Below are 16389 nucleotides of genomic sequence, written 5' to 3' on the forward strand. Positions count from 1 at the left end.
TGAAGCGGGAAAAGTCATCAACTATAACAAGACCATACTTACTTCCTCCTATGCTTAGATAGGCGACGGGTCCGAAGAGGTCCATATGAAGTAACTCCAAGGGTCTTTGTGACAGCCCTCCCAAGTTATCAGGCCCACATGCACCAACCCTTGCCATTGACGACCTCAGATGGCTGTGCACGTGTACCGGGTAACTTAACAAGGCTATCGAGTTCACCAACTCGAACTCATCATCCCAAGGATCTCCCACATTCATGCATATTACAGTAATCACACTCGATACACACACTTCGGAGATAGAGCGGAAGACTTTACAAAACATATTTTACATTTCCAAAGCTCAAGTTTTACAACATAAGAAGAATGGTAATTATTACAAGTCCTGATAGTACCCAAAGTGCATAACTTATTTTAATAATTGGAAGGGTGAAGCCTTTCCATAAGAGATACACATAACATTCTAAGCTTCAAGGCCTCCACATGAAGTAACTAACCAAAAGATAAGGGAATAAAACTTCTCCTGCAAAAACAACAGGGGATAAAACCCTGAGTACGCAATTACTCAGCAAGACTTACCCGACTAAAGAAAAGACTCTCAAGGGTATGCTAGTTGATTGGGAATCAAGGTAAGGTTTATCAATGATCAAAGACTCCTTTTGCAGAAAAGCTTGCTACCAGTTGATCCTTAAGCCAAGTTTTATTTCACTAGTTAGGTTATTACCTGAATCTATATTTGCCTAGTCTAGTTAAAGCACTTGGCCTATACTAGCTGCATTTTATTCATTCTCATATTTCACTTGCTAACTACGATGATGGTCACCAGGATGAGTCTCCATAACCGAGGAGCAACGACGATTCGAACCGATTATACCCAGCTGGGGATCTCTAACCACACGACATATGTAGCACTTAACCCTTGCATATGTCAACTTTTCCCACGGAGTCCTCCACTACATGAACAGGTCCGCGCCACCCGAGAGCACATTACCTACCAGGCGTGCGCTGTGCCAGGAGGGTACATGCTACTCTCGCCATCTCTCCACTCTCAGTGCATGATTGTCTCTTCACATATGGAATAGCCGGGTTCAAGCTTACCCTGTCCCATACCAGGGTATGTGGCTAGTTGCAAAGTCTCAACCACAACAGGCCAGTCAACGGTACGGTCCTTAATCGACACAGACAGGCGACTCTGTCTGCTCAGCGTCTGGTCTAGATTTATTAACCATTTCCCCATTTTTGGCACCCGACAGGGGTACTCTTTTCCAATGATGAGCCCACTCCGGCCGAAGTGGAGTCATCACCTTAGTTTGCTTTGATTTTTGAATCAAAAAGACCATAACCAATGTTCCACAATCATTCTTTTTGAAAACAAATGATTTTCAGTTTCTAAGCAGGATTAAGCATTATCAGTTCTTTTTTTATAAATTAGGGATCAAGGTTTAGTATTCAAATTCCAAGGAATGGTAATGCGTCAATTGTTCATCACACAACTCCTATCACCTAATGCATCATTTAAGGTGATAAAGCATTTAAAACACAAGGAAGGGGCAAATGCACCGGGGCTTGCCTGGGATTAAACACTATTAAGTCAGTGTTTGTTAAACGAGATTTGCTTGTCGGTCATCTCCCATCTGGGTACTCGATATATCCATCCATCTCGAACTTGGTCCGTTGACATCGTCTCTCGAAGTAATCCACCCTTTGCATCACCTTGAGGTCGACTCGGCTCTCGTCCTCCGCATCACGTGATCACTAACGTACTCTGATGAGATGCATAATGCACATGTATGAACATAAGGAAGAATAACATAAGATATTATGATGCTACGCAATAGAGAATTAAGTACGTAATGGTGAGGCGTTGCAATACTTATGAGAGAACACTAGACATTGACATAGCATTAAATACAACATCCACGCCCCTCTAGTTTAATTGAACCGAACTCACATATCAAGAAACATATAAATTATAGCATGTTCTATATTTTTCATAGCTAAAGCACGATACATAAAAGGCTAACACAATTAGGTTCACCAAAAGCGGACCTCTAAAACTCAGAGTATGGATAGAAACAAGCTAATCTGTTTCAACTATTATTTTCAGACGACTATGCACAGCACGCCAACTAAAATCAGTTTGACGATGCTACACGCTTTTAACATTTGGACCAGCAGCTAACATCTAGTTTAGACATTTAACCGGTCGCTAAACGTAGTAGATAACAACGACTGGAGTAGAGCATTGACATTATTATACAAACAAAAATCACTTCAAAATACCAACTCGCCACTGCTTCAAAGGTTAGAACAAGACCACAACACATCTAAGCTACCGACGAGAATGATCACGATTAATATCCATTCAATCCATTCATTAAACTAATTAGCAAGAGTAGCAAGCCAAAGTATTATTACCAAATCAATTAGAAATCCGTGAACGCGGCGACAACACCTGGCTCATTTTTTTATTTTTGTCGAACACCTGGCGGACGTTGCGGGACTTCGCTTGCTTTATCGACACACACAAATCGCTCCACACCGGATGCAGTAGCAAGGTGATGACGAGACGAACTGCAAGGAACAACAACATATGACGCGGTTGCAAGGATGACTTCGTGCCGAAGTGGTTCAAAACGAAGACGACGGTGCGGACCAGGGCTATGCAGGTTTTAGGGCGTGCTGCTCGATCACGCAAAGCTGTAGCAGAGTAGGGGCATGGCCTGTGCAGGGGACAAGCTGAAGCTCCGAGTAGGCGCTGGTGGCACAGCGAGGATGGAGACAACGACAGATGACACAGAGCTAGGTGGTGCGGACCACCAGAGCGCCACGGCGAGGAAAGAGCATGGCCGATGAGTTTGGAGAAGAGGCGAACAGGAATTTGCCAAGTGGGTGTGCTGGGCGCGGTGTTGTGTGCAGATAGGGAAGCCGAGCACCAGAGGAAGGCCAAAGCAGCGATGGCAACGACTAGGCGGCCAACACGACGAGCAAGGAGCTGGGTGAGGCGAGCCCATGGCGGCGCCCGCCGGAGGATGATGGCCGAAGTGCACTTGGGGATGAGCAGTGAGATGGGCTGGGAAGACATGGCTGCTTGGGGAGATGGCGGAGCGGCACGTCTGGCGCAAACCTGACGGGGTGGAGGCCGAGCAAGGAAAGCAGAGGACGACGACCATGGAAGAGGGGCTCGGATGCGAGACGGCTTCAGCAGCTTGAATGAAGGACGGGGTCGGAAGGAGACGCACGGGAGGAGCTCAGCTCCTGGATTTTGAGATCACGTTTGGAGAGTCAGGCGTGGAAGGGGTAAGGGAGAGGAAGGAGGTGACCTATGGGGAGTGAGATCGTCCAAGAGCAGCGGCTGCTATAAGATCAAGGAGAGGGAGGCACGTGGTGGAGCAGGTGTGCAGGTGGCATGCGGAGATGTCCATCGGCTGCTTGAGGATAAGGAAAATGAGATTTTTCCCAGAGAACCAAAGCGTGCAGGCATTAATGGAACCAAAACTTGATATTTTTCAGTACTGAGAGGCCTTCAGCACCTAAACTCTATACTTCATCCATATCTCCACTCTTCACGATAAAACACAGCAGTACATTGAACTTGATCCAATGAAGTGAGCAGGAACCAAACGGATAAAAAAGCTTCACCATACATAGCTTTGAATCCCTTCTTAACTTAGACATCTTCATTTGGTTCCACTCTGCCAGAAACTCCCAAGCCCATCTCTAATACATCCCTACTAACACTTATTCATATGCCAACTTAATCACATATGCAGAGTTCAGCAGGGTCTGAAGATTCTTCTTTAGATTGCCAATTTCAACACTGGATCACTGAATCAGCCACCACTGCTTCATTGCACCCTCCCGGTTCAGTCCCTGTTAACTCACCATTCCCCATGGCAAGAAGCCAAACTTACTTAGCAAAAGTTACACTCTAGACATAGCTCTACAAGATTGTTGCATCAGCCCAAGACCACAAGTGCATAGATCAAGAATTACAGTGCTCCAAAATATGATGAAACACTGAATTTCAGCAGCACTAACTGAATAATGTTTAGTGCACAATTTGCCTGACAGCTCATCTTGGAAGAACATTTTCTCCCAATTCTACACAGCAACAGATCAACCTTGCTTAGCAAAAGTTACTCTCTAAATATATTCCTATCACTTTTGTATAGCACCACAAGATTGAAAACACACTGATCAAAAGTTATGGTGCACCAAACAGAGCAAAAGAACTGAAATACCCAGTTTCAGCTACTGAAACAGCACACACCAATCCTGACAGAGGAATTTGCAACACCATTACCTCCAAATCCTACAAAGTATCAAGACCAATTCTTTGTATGAAACTTGTTCTCGTTCATATGGTCTTTCATTTTTATATAGAATTTCTAACCCAATTCCTCCTAGATTAATTAGCACAAAGCCCCCAAGTTGGGTAAAACCACACAGATTCAGACTTGGTTATTACACTAATCTGAATCCCCAACACCTGACATTCCAACTTTGAGTACACTTTACTCCACTTTTTATGCAGAACCTTACAAGTATCAAAATAAGGAACTTACTTATCAACATAAGCTCTCCAAGTTTACTATAGAAACTATAGTCTAAAACCACTCAGATCAATCACAAAATGGCTCCAAACAAGGCATCCTTCACTGAACTTCAGATTTCAGCAGCTGAATAAAAATGCAGTCAGTGCAAACCTGTCAGCTGATTTTGGAACCAACTTTACTCCACTTTTTATACAGGACCAAGCCAAACTTACTTAAGGAGACTTGTTCAACATCATATGGGCTTCACTTACTCTATAAACACCGTAGCCCAAAGCTTCATGGATTGGCCACAAACAAGCTCCAAAAACAGCCAAAATACTGAAATTTCAGACTTAACCTACTGTTCTCAATCTGAAAATGCAGAAACCTGGCAGCCCCACTTTGGATCCCTTTTTATCATAATTTCATATAGTTTTAAGGCTATAATACTCAATAAAAGTTGTTCTCTTATAGTTACTCTACAAGTTTGTTATAGCAACTGTTTCCAAAATACTCATGGATTAAATGTTACAGGGATCCAAAAACAGATAAACAAAACTGTTTTGGGCTGATTCCAACAGACTCAAATCTGAACTTTTGCAAATTACTTCAAATTCTCCCACATCACTTGGAGAGCTCCAAATATGAAAATTGTTCACTTTTCCAAGCTCCACAACTTTGATATATGGACTTTTGACAAATTCTCAAGGATTTTAAATTCCACTTTTCGGACTAATTTAGAGTTTCAAATGTGACTACTATTTCTCCAAACCACCTCTCAACTTTGACCCACCACTAAAAGCAAAGTTACTCCTTAATCTAAGATCCAACTTTGGTACTCAGAACTTATGGCCAAAAAGGCCCTTATTTTTGGAGTTGCTTTGTTTATGCACCATTTCACTCTTGGGCTCAATTTAGGGTTTTGAAGTCGATCCCTCTCCTCAAGCGATCCTTCCACTTGATTTACACTTCAAAGGTAAAGTTACTCTAGGTTCTAAGTTTACCTTCAGTACTTAAGACTCCAAGTCAACTTGTCACTCGCCTAAGAGATGATTCTCACCTACTTAGCTCAAGCAAAGCCCTAATACTAAGCCCTACACTCAATACAAAACATCCCAATTTTGCAAATTGTTGACCTAGTGAATGCATTCTAGGTGTATCAAGCAAGTTAATGCAAATGATGATGATGACATGTCAGAGTTTTAGTAATCGTAACACCAGGGGTGTTACATCCTTCCCCCCTAAAAAGGAATCTCGTCCCGAGATTTAAACTCCAAGCCAAGTAATGGAAAAGGAAGTGCGTCACTGGTTTATTTCCCAGTAACTCCTACAAGGAAGGGGGTATGCCCCCATCGAAAGACAACTTATACAAACCTAGGGTTTACAAGACACTAGGAACTCAGGAATATACTTTTCCAAATACTTCTCTGACTACTACGTGACTTTATCTTCCGGGTGTTAGTTCCACTGTATCTCGTAAAACTCAATAACTTTTCTTCGAGTGACCCGATCCTTTTGATCTAACACATTTATGGATATCCCGAGGAGGTCAAACCTGGTTTATGGTTAATATCTGAAATCTCAATAACATATTTGGGGACTCGAAAACATTTCTTCCATTGGGACACATGGAACAAGTCATGCACTGTTGAAGGTCCTTTTGGCAACTATACCTTATAAGCTATAGGTCCACCAAAATCTCTGTTTCAAACCTTGGTACCTATTGCTACCTTCAGGGTGAATGGAGTCCCGGACTGCAACCCAATCGCAATTCAACATCCCTTTCTGGAGGCAACTAGTCAAATCTTCGAGGAACACATCCGAGAACTCCCTCACATCAGGTATATCCTTTACTTCTTTCACTTAAACTCCTGATGTAGACGAATCTTATTATTTCCTAGAATAGCCTGACTGACCATCTCCTTATATCCTTCAACCAAACTAATTGCCATCAGGAGCTAAAGTTTCACATTAAGATCACATATGATGTATTACTTTTTTCACTAGCATCCACATAATCCAAAACATACTGGGATGGACGAGTAAACCTCTCAAATAGTCCATTACACTCGCTTCTTCACCTTGCTTTAGATCCAAAAACGCTTTGAACTTTATTTACATAGGGGCTTCTGGAACATGACGTGCCCGAAATACCTCACAGAACTCAACCCGAGAACTTAACGTCCTTCTAGCTGCAGCGCAAGGTATTCTGCCCACCAACTAAACTTGGCTTCTAGTCTTCAAAAACAAAGAAAGGTAGCATAGAAAGGCAAAGACATGTAGCATGAACAGGGTAGACGAAACACGTACTAAAGCTACTACATAGGGGGTTTAACTTAAAAGTGTATGTCATGATGCATGCTCGTCCTATTCGTCCTCACAATCTTGCCAGCATATAGTGGCTTGCACGCTCTATGGCGGTGGCATACCTACTCACTCCGGAGTTAACTAGTCGTAATTTCCTAGAGTTTAGTTAGTGTACCTGCAGAAAATTCCATTACAGCCCAAACCCCATGATGCAATTCACACATTTGGTCGCAGTTTATACTCCATATATTTCTATATGGAGGCCAGTTCCTCATTAAGCGCCGAGCCACGTATAGGCGCCGCTGCCACACTTTAGCCACAGGGCAGCCCATTGTGGTAACTATGCATTACACTTCTCAGCACTCCCATGTTTGTATACCCATACACATCCATGGGGTATTGAATCCTAGAAAAGTAATTACTCCACATTGCAACCTTCATATATACATATGTAGAATATGTATATAGTCTAGTGCCACATTTAAGCACTCCCCTAGACCGACGTTTGTTCGGTCATGCTCTCACAACTCACCTTTACCTGAGCGTCGATCCATTCAAAACTGAATGGCACTAAAAATAACATTACACATGTATGCATTACCCTTCCCAGGTTGTGGGTTAGTGGTTAGCATCTTAAACTAAGCCACCTGATAGTCCTTAGTTTTAACCACATATTATTTGCACTTCTACTATCAGGCCTTGATTATAGATTCTTAAGTTTATAAAAATCATTTAGACTCAAAATCATTTTGAAGTTTATCAAAGGATTACTATAATATCCATGCTAATGGGGGATCGCTCCGATACCACGCTGTGACAGCCCTCCCAAGTTATCAGGCCCACATGCACCAACCCTTGCCATTAACGGCCTCAGATGGCTGTGCACGTGTACCGGGTAAGTTAACAAGGCTATCGAGTTCACCAACTCGAACTCATCATCCCAAGGATCTCCCACATTCATGCATATTACAGTAATCACACTCGATACACACACACTTCAGAGATAGAGCGGAAGACTTTACAAAACATATTTTACATTTCCAAAGCTCAAGTTTTACAACATAAGAAGAATGGTAATTATTACAAGTCCTGATAGTACCCAAAGTGCATAACTTATTTTAATAATTGGAAGGGTGAAGCCTTTCCATAAGAGATACACATAACATTCTAAGCTTCAAGGCCTCCACATGAAGTAACTAACCAAAAGATAAGGGAATAAAACTTCTCCTGCAAAAACAACAGGGGATAAAACCCTGAGTACGCAATTACTCAGCAAGACTTACCCGACTAAAGAAAAGACTCTCAAGGGTATGCTAGTTGATTGGGAATCAAGGTAAGGTTTATCAATGATCAAAGACTCCTTTTGCAGAAAAGCTTGCTACCAGTTGATCCTTAAGCCAAGTTTTATTTCACTAGTTAGGTTATTACCTGAATCTATATTTGCCTAGTCTAGTTCAAGCACTTGGCCTATACTAGCTGCATTTTATTCATTCTCATATTTCACTTGCTAACTACGATGATGGTCACCGGGATGAGTCTCCATAACCGAGGAGCAACGACGATTCGAACCGATTATACCCAGCTGGGGATCTCTAACCACACGACATATGTAGCACTTAACCCTTGCATATGTCAACTGTTCCCACGGAGTCCTCCACTACATGAACAGGTCCGCGCCACCCGAGAGCACATTACCTACCAGGTGTGCGCTGTGACAGGAGGGTACATGCTACTCTTGCCATCTCTCCACTCCCAGTGCGTGATTGTCTCTTCACGTATGGAATAGCCGGGTTCAAGCTTACCCTGTCCCATACCAGGGTATGTGGCTAGTTGCAAAGTCTCAACCACAACAGGCCAGTCAACGGTACGGTCCTTAATCGACACAGACGGGCGACTCTGTCTGCTCAGCGTCTGGTCTAGATTTATTAACCATTTCCCCATTTTTGGCACCCGACAGGGGTACTCTTTTCCAATGACGAGCCCACTCCGGCCGAAGTGGAGTCATCACCTTAGTTTGCTTTGATTTTTGAATAAAAAGCCCATAACCAATGTTCCACAATCATTCTTTTTGAAAACAAATGATTTTTCAGTTTCTAAGCAGGGTTAAGCATTATCAGTTCTTTTTTTATAAATCAGGGATCAAGGTTTAGTATTCAAATCCCAAGGAATGGTAATGCGTCAATTGTTCATCACACAACTCCTATCACCTAATGCATCATTTAAGGTGATAAAGCATTTAAAACACAAGGAAGGGGCAAATGCACCGGGGCTTGCCTGGGATTAAACACTATTAAGTCAGTGTTTGTTAGACGAGATTTGCTTGTCGGTCATCTCTCATCTGGGTACTCGATATATCCATCCATCTCGAACTTGGTCCGTTGACATCATCTCTCGGAGTAATCCACCCTTTGCATCACCTTGAGGTCGACTCGGCTCTCGTCCTCCGCATCACGTGATCACTAACGTACTCTGATGAGATACATAATGCACATGTATGAACATAAGGAAGAATAACATAAGATATTATGATGCTATGCAATAGAGAATTAAGTACGTAATGGTGAGGCGTTGCAATACTTATGAGAGAACACTAGACATTGACATAGCATTAAATACAACATCCACGCCCCTCTAGTTTAATTGAACCGAACTCACATATAAAGAAACATATAAATTATAACATGTTCTATATTTTTCATAGCTAAAGCACGATACATAAAAGGCTAACACAATTAGGTTCACCAAAAGCGGACCTCTAAAACTCAGAGTATGGATAGAAACAAGCTAATCTGTTTCAACTATTATTTTCAGACGACTATGCACAGCACGCTAACTAAAATCAGTTTGACGATGCTACACGCTTTTAACATTTGGACCAGCAGCTAACATCTAGTTTAGACATTTAACCGGTCGCTAAACGTAGTAGATAATGACGACTAGAGTAGAGCATTGACATTATTATACAAACAAAAATCACTTCAAAATACCAACTCGCCACTGCTTCAAAGGTTAGAACAAGACCACAACACATCTAAGCTACCGACGAGAATGATCACGATTAATATCCATTCAATCCATTCATTAAACTAATTAGCAAGAGTAGCAAGCTAAAGTATTATTACCAAGTCAATTAGAAATCCGTGAACGCGGCGACAACACCTGGCTCATTTTTTTATTTTTGTCGAACACCTGGCGGACGTTGCGGGACTTCGCTTGCTTTATCGACACACACAAATCGCTCCACACCGGATGCAGTAGCAAGGTGATGACGAGACGAACTGCAAGGAACAACAACATATGACGCGGTTGCAAGGATGACTTCGTGCCGAAGTGGTTCAAAACGAAGACGACGGTGCGGACCAGGGCTATGCAGGTTTTAGGGCGTGCTGCTCGATCACGCAAAGCTGTAGCAGAGTAGGGGCATGGCCTGTGCAGGGGACAAGCTGAAGCTCCGAGTAGGCGCTGGTGGCACAGCGAGGATGGAGACAACGACAGATGACACAGAGCTAGGTGGTGCGGACCACCAGAGCGCCACGGCGAGGAAAGAGCATGGCCGATGAGTTTGGAGAAGAGGCGAACAGGAATTTGCCAAGTGGGCGTGCTGGGCGCGGTGTTGTGTGCAGATAGGGAAGCCGAGCACCAGAGGAAGGCCAAAGCAGCGATGGCAACGACTAGGCGGCCAACACGACGAGCAAGGAGCTGGGTGAGGCGAGCCCATGGCGGCGCCCGCCGGAGGATGATGGCCGAAGTGCACTTGGGGATGAGCAGTGAGATGGGCTGGGAAGGCATGGCTGCTTGGGGAGATGGAGGAGCGGCACGTCTGGCACAAACCTGACGGGGTGGAGGCCGAGCAAGGAAAGCAGAGGACGACGACCATGGAAGAGGGGCTCGGATGCGAGACGGCTTCAGCAGCTTGAATGAAGGACGGGGTCGGAAGGAGACGCACGGGAGGAGCTCAGCTCCTGGATTTTGAGATCACGTTTGGAGAGTCAGGCGTGGAAGGGGTAAGGGAGAGGAAGGAGGTGACCTATGGGGAGTGAGATCGTCCAAGAGCAGCGGCTGCTATAAGATCAAGGAGAGGGAGGCACGTGGTGGAGCAGGTGTGCAGGTGGCATGCGGAGATGTCCATCGGCTGCTTGAGGATAAGGAAAATGAGATTTTTCCCAGAGAACCAAAGCGTGCAGGCATTAATGGAACCAAAACTTGATATTTTTCAGTAGTGAGAGGCCTTCAGCACCTAAACTCTATACTTCATCCATATCTCCACTCTTCACGATAAAACACAGCAGTACATTGAACTTGATCCAATGAAGTGAGCAGGAACCAAACGGATAAAAAAGCTTCACCATACATAGCTTTGAATCCCTTCTTAACTTAGACATCTTCATTTGGTTCCACTCTGCCAGAAACTCCCAAGCCCATCTCTAATACATCCCTACTAACACTTATTCATATGCCAACTTAATCACATATGCAGAGTTCAGCAGGGTCTGAAGATTCTTCTTTAGATTGCCAATTTCAACACTGGATCACTGAATCAGCCACCACTGCTTCATTGCACCCTCCCAGTTCAGTCCCTGTTAACTCACCATTCCCCATGGCAAGAAGCCAAACTTACTTAGCAAAAGTTACACTCTAGACATAGCTCTACAAGACTGTTGCATCAGCCCAAGACCACAAGTGCATAGATCAAGAATTACAGTGCTCCAAAATATGATGAAACACTGAATTTCAGCAGCACTAACTGAATAATGTTTAGTGCACAATTTGCCTGACAGCTCATCTTGGAAGAACATTTTCTCCCAATTCTACACAACAACAGATCAACCTTGCTTAGCAAAAGTTACTCTCTAAATATATTCCTATCACTTTTGTATAGCACCACAAGATTGAAAACACACTGATCAAAAGTTATGGTGCACCAAACAGAGCAAAAGAACTGAAATACCCAGTTTCAGCTACTGAAACAGCACACACCAATCCTGACAGAGGAATTTGCAACACCATTACCTCCAAATCCTACAAAGTATCAAGACCAATTCTTTGTATGAAACTTGTTCTCCTTCATATGGTCTTTCATTTTTTTATAGAATTTCTAACCCAATTCCTCCTAGATTAATTAGCACAAAGCCCCCAAGTTGGGTAAAACCACACAGATTCAGACTTGGTTATTACACTAATCTGAATCCCCAACACCTGACATTCCAACTTTGAGTACACTTTACTCCACTTTTTATGCAGAACCTTACAAGTATCAAAATAAGGAACTTACTTATCAACATAAGCTCTCCAAGTTTACTATAGAAACTATAGTCTAAAACCACTCAGATCAATCACAAAATGGCTCCAAACAAGGCATCCTTCACTGAACTTCAGATTTCAGCAGCTGAATAAAAATGCAGTCAGTGCAAACCTGTCAGCTGATTTTGGAACCAACTTTACTCCACTTTTTATACAGGACCAAGCCAAACTTACTTAAGGAGACTTGTTCAACATCATATGGGCTTCACTTACTCTATAAACACCGTAGCCCAAAGCTTCATGGATTGGCCATAAACAAGCTCGAAAAACAGCCAAAATACTGAAATTTCAGACTTAACCTATTGTTCTCAATCTGAAAATGCAGAAACCTGGCAGCCCCACTTTGGATCCCTTTTTCTCATAATTTCATATAGTTTTAAGGCTATAATACTTAATAAAAGTTGTTCTCTTATAGTTACTCTACAAGTTTGTTATAGCAACTGTTTCCAAAATACTCATGGATTAAATGTTACAGGGATCCAAAAACAGATAAACAAAACTGTTTTGGGCTGATTCCAACAGACTCAAATCTGAACTTTTGCAAATTACTTCAAATTCTCCCACATCACTTGGAGAGCTCCAAATATGAAAATTGTTCACTTTTCCAAGCTCCACAACTTTGATATATGGACTTTTGACAAATTCTCAATGGATTTTAAATTCCACTTTTCGGACTAATTTAGAGTTTCAAATGTGACTACTATTTCTCCAAACCACCTCTCAACTTTGATCCACCACTAAAAGCAAAGTTACTCCTTAATCTAAGATCCAACTTTGGTACTCAGAACTTATGGCCAAAAAGGCTCTTATTTTTGGAGTTGCTTTGTTTATGCACCATTTCACTCTTGGGCTCAATTTAGGGTTTTGAAGTCGATCCCTCTCCTCAAGCGATCCTTCCACTTGATTTACACTTCAAAGGTAAAGTTACTCTAGGTTCTAAGTTTACCTTCAGTACTTAAGACTCCAAGTCAACTTGTCACTCGCCTAAGAGATGATGCTCACCTACTTAGCTCAAGCAAAGCCCTAATACTAAGCCCTACACTCAATACAAAACATCCCAATTTTGCAAATTGTTGACCTAGTGAATGCATTCTAGGTGTATCAAGCAAGTTAATGCAAATGATGATGATGACATGTCAGAGTTTTAGTAATCGTAACACCAGGGGTGTTACAGTCTTGATGTTGTCATCACATTTTTGGCATGATGAGAGCTTCCCACCTGTTTCCCTGCTTGACAAGCTGCACAAGTTCTATCTTTTTCGAAAGTAACATTAGTTAGACCTATCATGTGTTCTCCCTTTAGAAGCTTGTGAAGGTTCTTCATCCCCACATGTGCTAAGAGGCGATGCCACAGCCAGCCCATGCTAGTCTTAGCAATTAAGCATGCGTCTAGACCGGCCTCCTCTTTTGCAAAATCAACTAAATAGAGTTTGCCGTCTAATACACCATTAAAAGCTAATGAACCATCACTCCTTCTAAGGACAGACACATCTACATTTGTGAATAGACAATTATATCCCATATTACATTATTGACTTACGGATAACAAATTATATCCAAGCGACTCTACTAAGAATACATTAGAAATAGAGTGCTCATTTGAGATTGCAATCTTGTCTAAGCCTTTAACCTTGCCTTGATTCCCGTCACTGAATATGATTGAATCTTGGGAATCTTTATTCTTGACGTAGGAGGTGAACATCTTCTTCTCCCCCGTCATGTGGTTTGTGCATCCGCTGTCGATAATCCAGCTTGATCCCCCGGATGCATAAACCTGCAAGGCAAATTTAGGCTTGGGTCTTAGGTACCCAACTCTTGTTGGGTCCTACAAGGTTAGTGACAATATCCTTAGGGACCCAAATGCAAGTTTTATCTCCCTTGCATTTTGCCCCTAGTTTCCTAGCAATCACTTTCCTATCCTTTCTACAAATCGCAAATGAAGCATTGCAAGCATAATAGATTGTAGAAGGTTCATTTTTTATTTTCCTAGAAACATGAACAACATTTCCTCTAGGCATGTGATTAATAACATTTCTCCTAGCTAAATTTCTATCATGCATAATAGAGGAACTAGAAGCAACCATAGCATGAGAATCAAAAGCATCATAACTTCTATAACCATTTCTAGAATGTCTCCTATCATGATACATGAAGGCATGGTTCTTTTGAGCACTACTAGCCATAGGGGCCTTCCCTTTCTCCTTGGCGGAGATGCCTTATGGCTTGTTAAGTTCTTGACTTCCCTCTTGAAGCCAAGACCATCCTTAATTGAGGGGTGTCTGCCAATCGTGTAGGCATCCCTTGCAAATTTTAGCTTGTCAAATTCACTCTTGCTAGTCTTAAGTTGGGCATTAAGACTAGCCACTTCATCATTTAATTTAGAAATGCAAACTAGGTGTTCACTACAAGCATCAACATTAAAATCTTTGCACCTATTGCAAATCATAACATGTTCTACACAAGAGTTAGATTTATTTGCTACTTCTAGTTTAGCATTTAAATCATCATTAACACCTTTTAAAGTAGAAATGGTTTCATGACAAGTAGATAGTTCACAAGAAAGCATTTCATTCCTTTTAGCTTTTAGAGCAAGAGAATTTTGTGCACTAACAAATTTATCATGCTCTTCATATAAAAGGTCCTCTTGTTTTTCTAGTAATCTATTCTTATCATTCAAAGCATCAATCAGTTAATTAATCTTATCAATCTTAGTTCTATCTAAGCCCTTGAATAAGCATGAATAGTCTATTTCATCATCGTCACTAGACTCATCCTCGCTTGAAGAAGCATAAGTAGTATTGTTTCGAGTACATACCTTCTTCTCCTTTGCCATGAGGCATGTGTGATGCTCGTTGGGAAAGAGGGATGACTTGTTGGAGGCGGTGGCGGCGAGTCCTTCGTTGTCGGAGTCGGACGAGGAGCAATCCGAGTCCCACTCCTTTTCAAGGTGTGCCTCGCCTTTCGCCTTCTTGTAGTTCTTCTTCTTTTCCCACTTTCCACTCTTCTTTTCCTGGTCACTATCATTATCGGGACAATTAGCGATAAAATGACCAATCTTACCACATTTGAAGCAGGAGCGCTTCCCCTTCGTCTTGTTCTTGTTGGGGTGCTCCTTGCGACCCTTTAGCGTCGTCTTGAACCGCTTGATGATAAGGGCCATTTCTTCCTCATTAAGCCCGGTCGCCTCAACTTGCGCCACCTTGCTAGGTAGTGCCTCCTTGCTCCTTGTCGCTTTGAGAGCAACAATTTGAGGCTCATGGATTGGGCCATTCAATGCATCATCCACGTATCTCGCCTCCTTGATCATCATCCGCCCGCTTACAAATTTCCCAAGAATTTCTTCGGGCAACATCTTGGTGTACCTAGGATTTTCACGAATATTGTTTACCAGATGTGGATCAAGTACAGTAAAGGACCTTAGCATTAGGCGGACGACGTCGTGGTCCATCCATCGCGTGCTTCCATAGCTCCTAATTTTGTTGACGAGGGTCTTGAGCCTGTTGTACGTTTGGGTTGGCTCCTCCCCCCTTATCATCGCGAATCTCCCGAGTTCGCCTTCTACCAACTCCATCTTGGTGAGCATGGTGACGTCGTTCCCCTCATGTGAGATCTTGAGGGTGTCCCAGATCTGCTTGGCATTGTCCAGGCCGCTCACCTTATGGTACTCGTCCCTGCACAATGAGGCTAACAACACAGTAGTAGCTTGTGCATTTTTATGAATCTGTTCATTGATAAACAAAGGACTATCCGAGCTATCAAATTTCATTCCACTCTCTACTATTTCCCATATACTAGGATGGAGAGAGAACAAATGACTACGCATTTTGTGACTCCAAAATCCGTAGTCCTCTCCATCAAAATGAGGAGGTTTACCAAGTGGAATGGATAGTAAATGAGCATTGGTACTTTGAGGAATACGAGAATAATCAAAAGAGAAGTTTGAATTAACCGTCTTCTTATTCTCATAGACGTTGTCATCGTCCTTTTGGGAAGAAGAGGATTCATCGTTGTCGTAGTAGACTATCTCTTTGATGCGCCTTGTTTTCTTCTTCCTCCCATCTTCTCTTTTGTGGCTCGAGCCCGAGTCAGTAGGCTTGTCCTCCTTTGGATCATTGATGAAGGACTCCTTCTCCTTATCGTTGACCACCATCCCCTTGCCTTTGGGATCCATCTCTTCGGGCGATTAGTCCCTTCCTTGAAGAGAACGGCTTTGATACCAATTGAGAGCACCTAGAGGGGGGGTGAA

The 16389-nt window shown here is 42.7% G+C and overlaps 2 long non-coding RNA genes across 5 annotated transcripts; both read right to left on the bottom strand.

Moving 5' to 3' along the window:
* Positions 1-310: 310 nt before the first annotated feature.
* Positions 311-5750, bottom strand: LOC111591352 (uncharacterized). Of its 3 annotated transcripts, none has more exons than XR_002750530.2 (3): positions 2654-5750; positions 2416-2571; positions 311-1762 (listed from the first exon to the last, which is right to left on the bottom strand). It is a non-coding gene; the product is annotated as an uncharacterized lncRNA (long non-coding RNA). The 3 variants fall into 3 exon arrangements; XR_002750531.2 differs by having other exon boundaries at positions 3125-5749; XR_004857717.1 differs by having other exon boundaries at positions 2416-5750.
* Positions 5751-7859: 2109 nt separating this feature from the next.
* LOC103653073 (uncharacterized) lies at positions 7860-11037 on the bottom strand. Of its 2 annotated transcripts, none has more exons than XR_002269057.2 (3): positions 10203-11037; positions 9965-10120; positions 7860-9311 (listed from the first exon to the last, which is right to left on the bottom strand). It is a non-coding gene; the product is annotated as an uncharacterized lncRNA (long non-coding RNA). The 2 variants fall into 2 exon arrangements; XR_002269056.3 differs by having other exon boundaries at positions 10674-11036.
* Between the last annotated feature and the right edge of the window lie 5352 nt (positions 11038-16389).

Source organism: Zea mays, chromosome 4 (genome assembly GCF_902167145.1).
Source record: "Zea mays cultivar B73 chromosome 4, Zm-B73-REFERENCE-NAM-5.0, whole genome shotgun sequence".
Lineage (NCBI taxonomy): Eukaryota > Viridiplantae > Streptophyta > Magnoliopsida > Poales > Poaceae > Zea > Zea mays.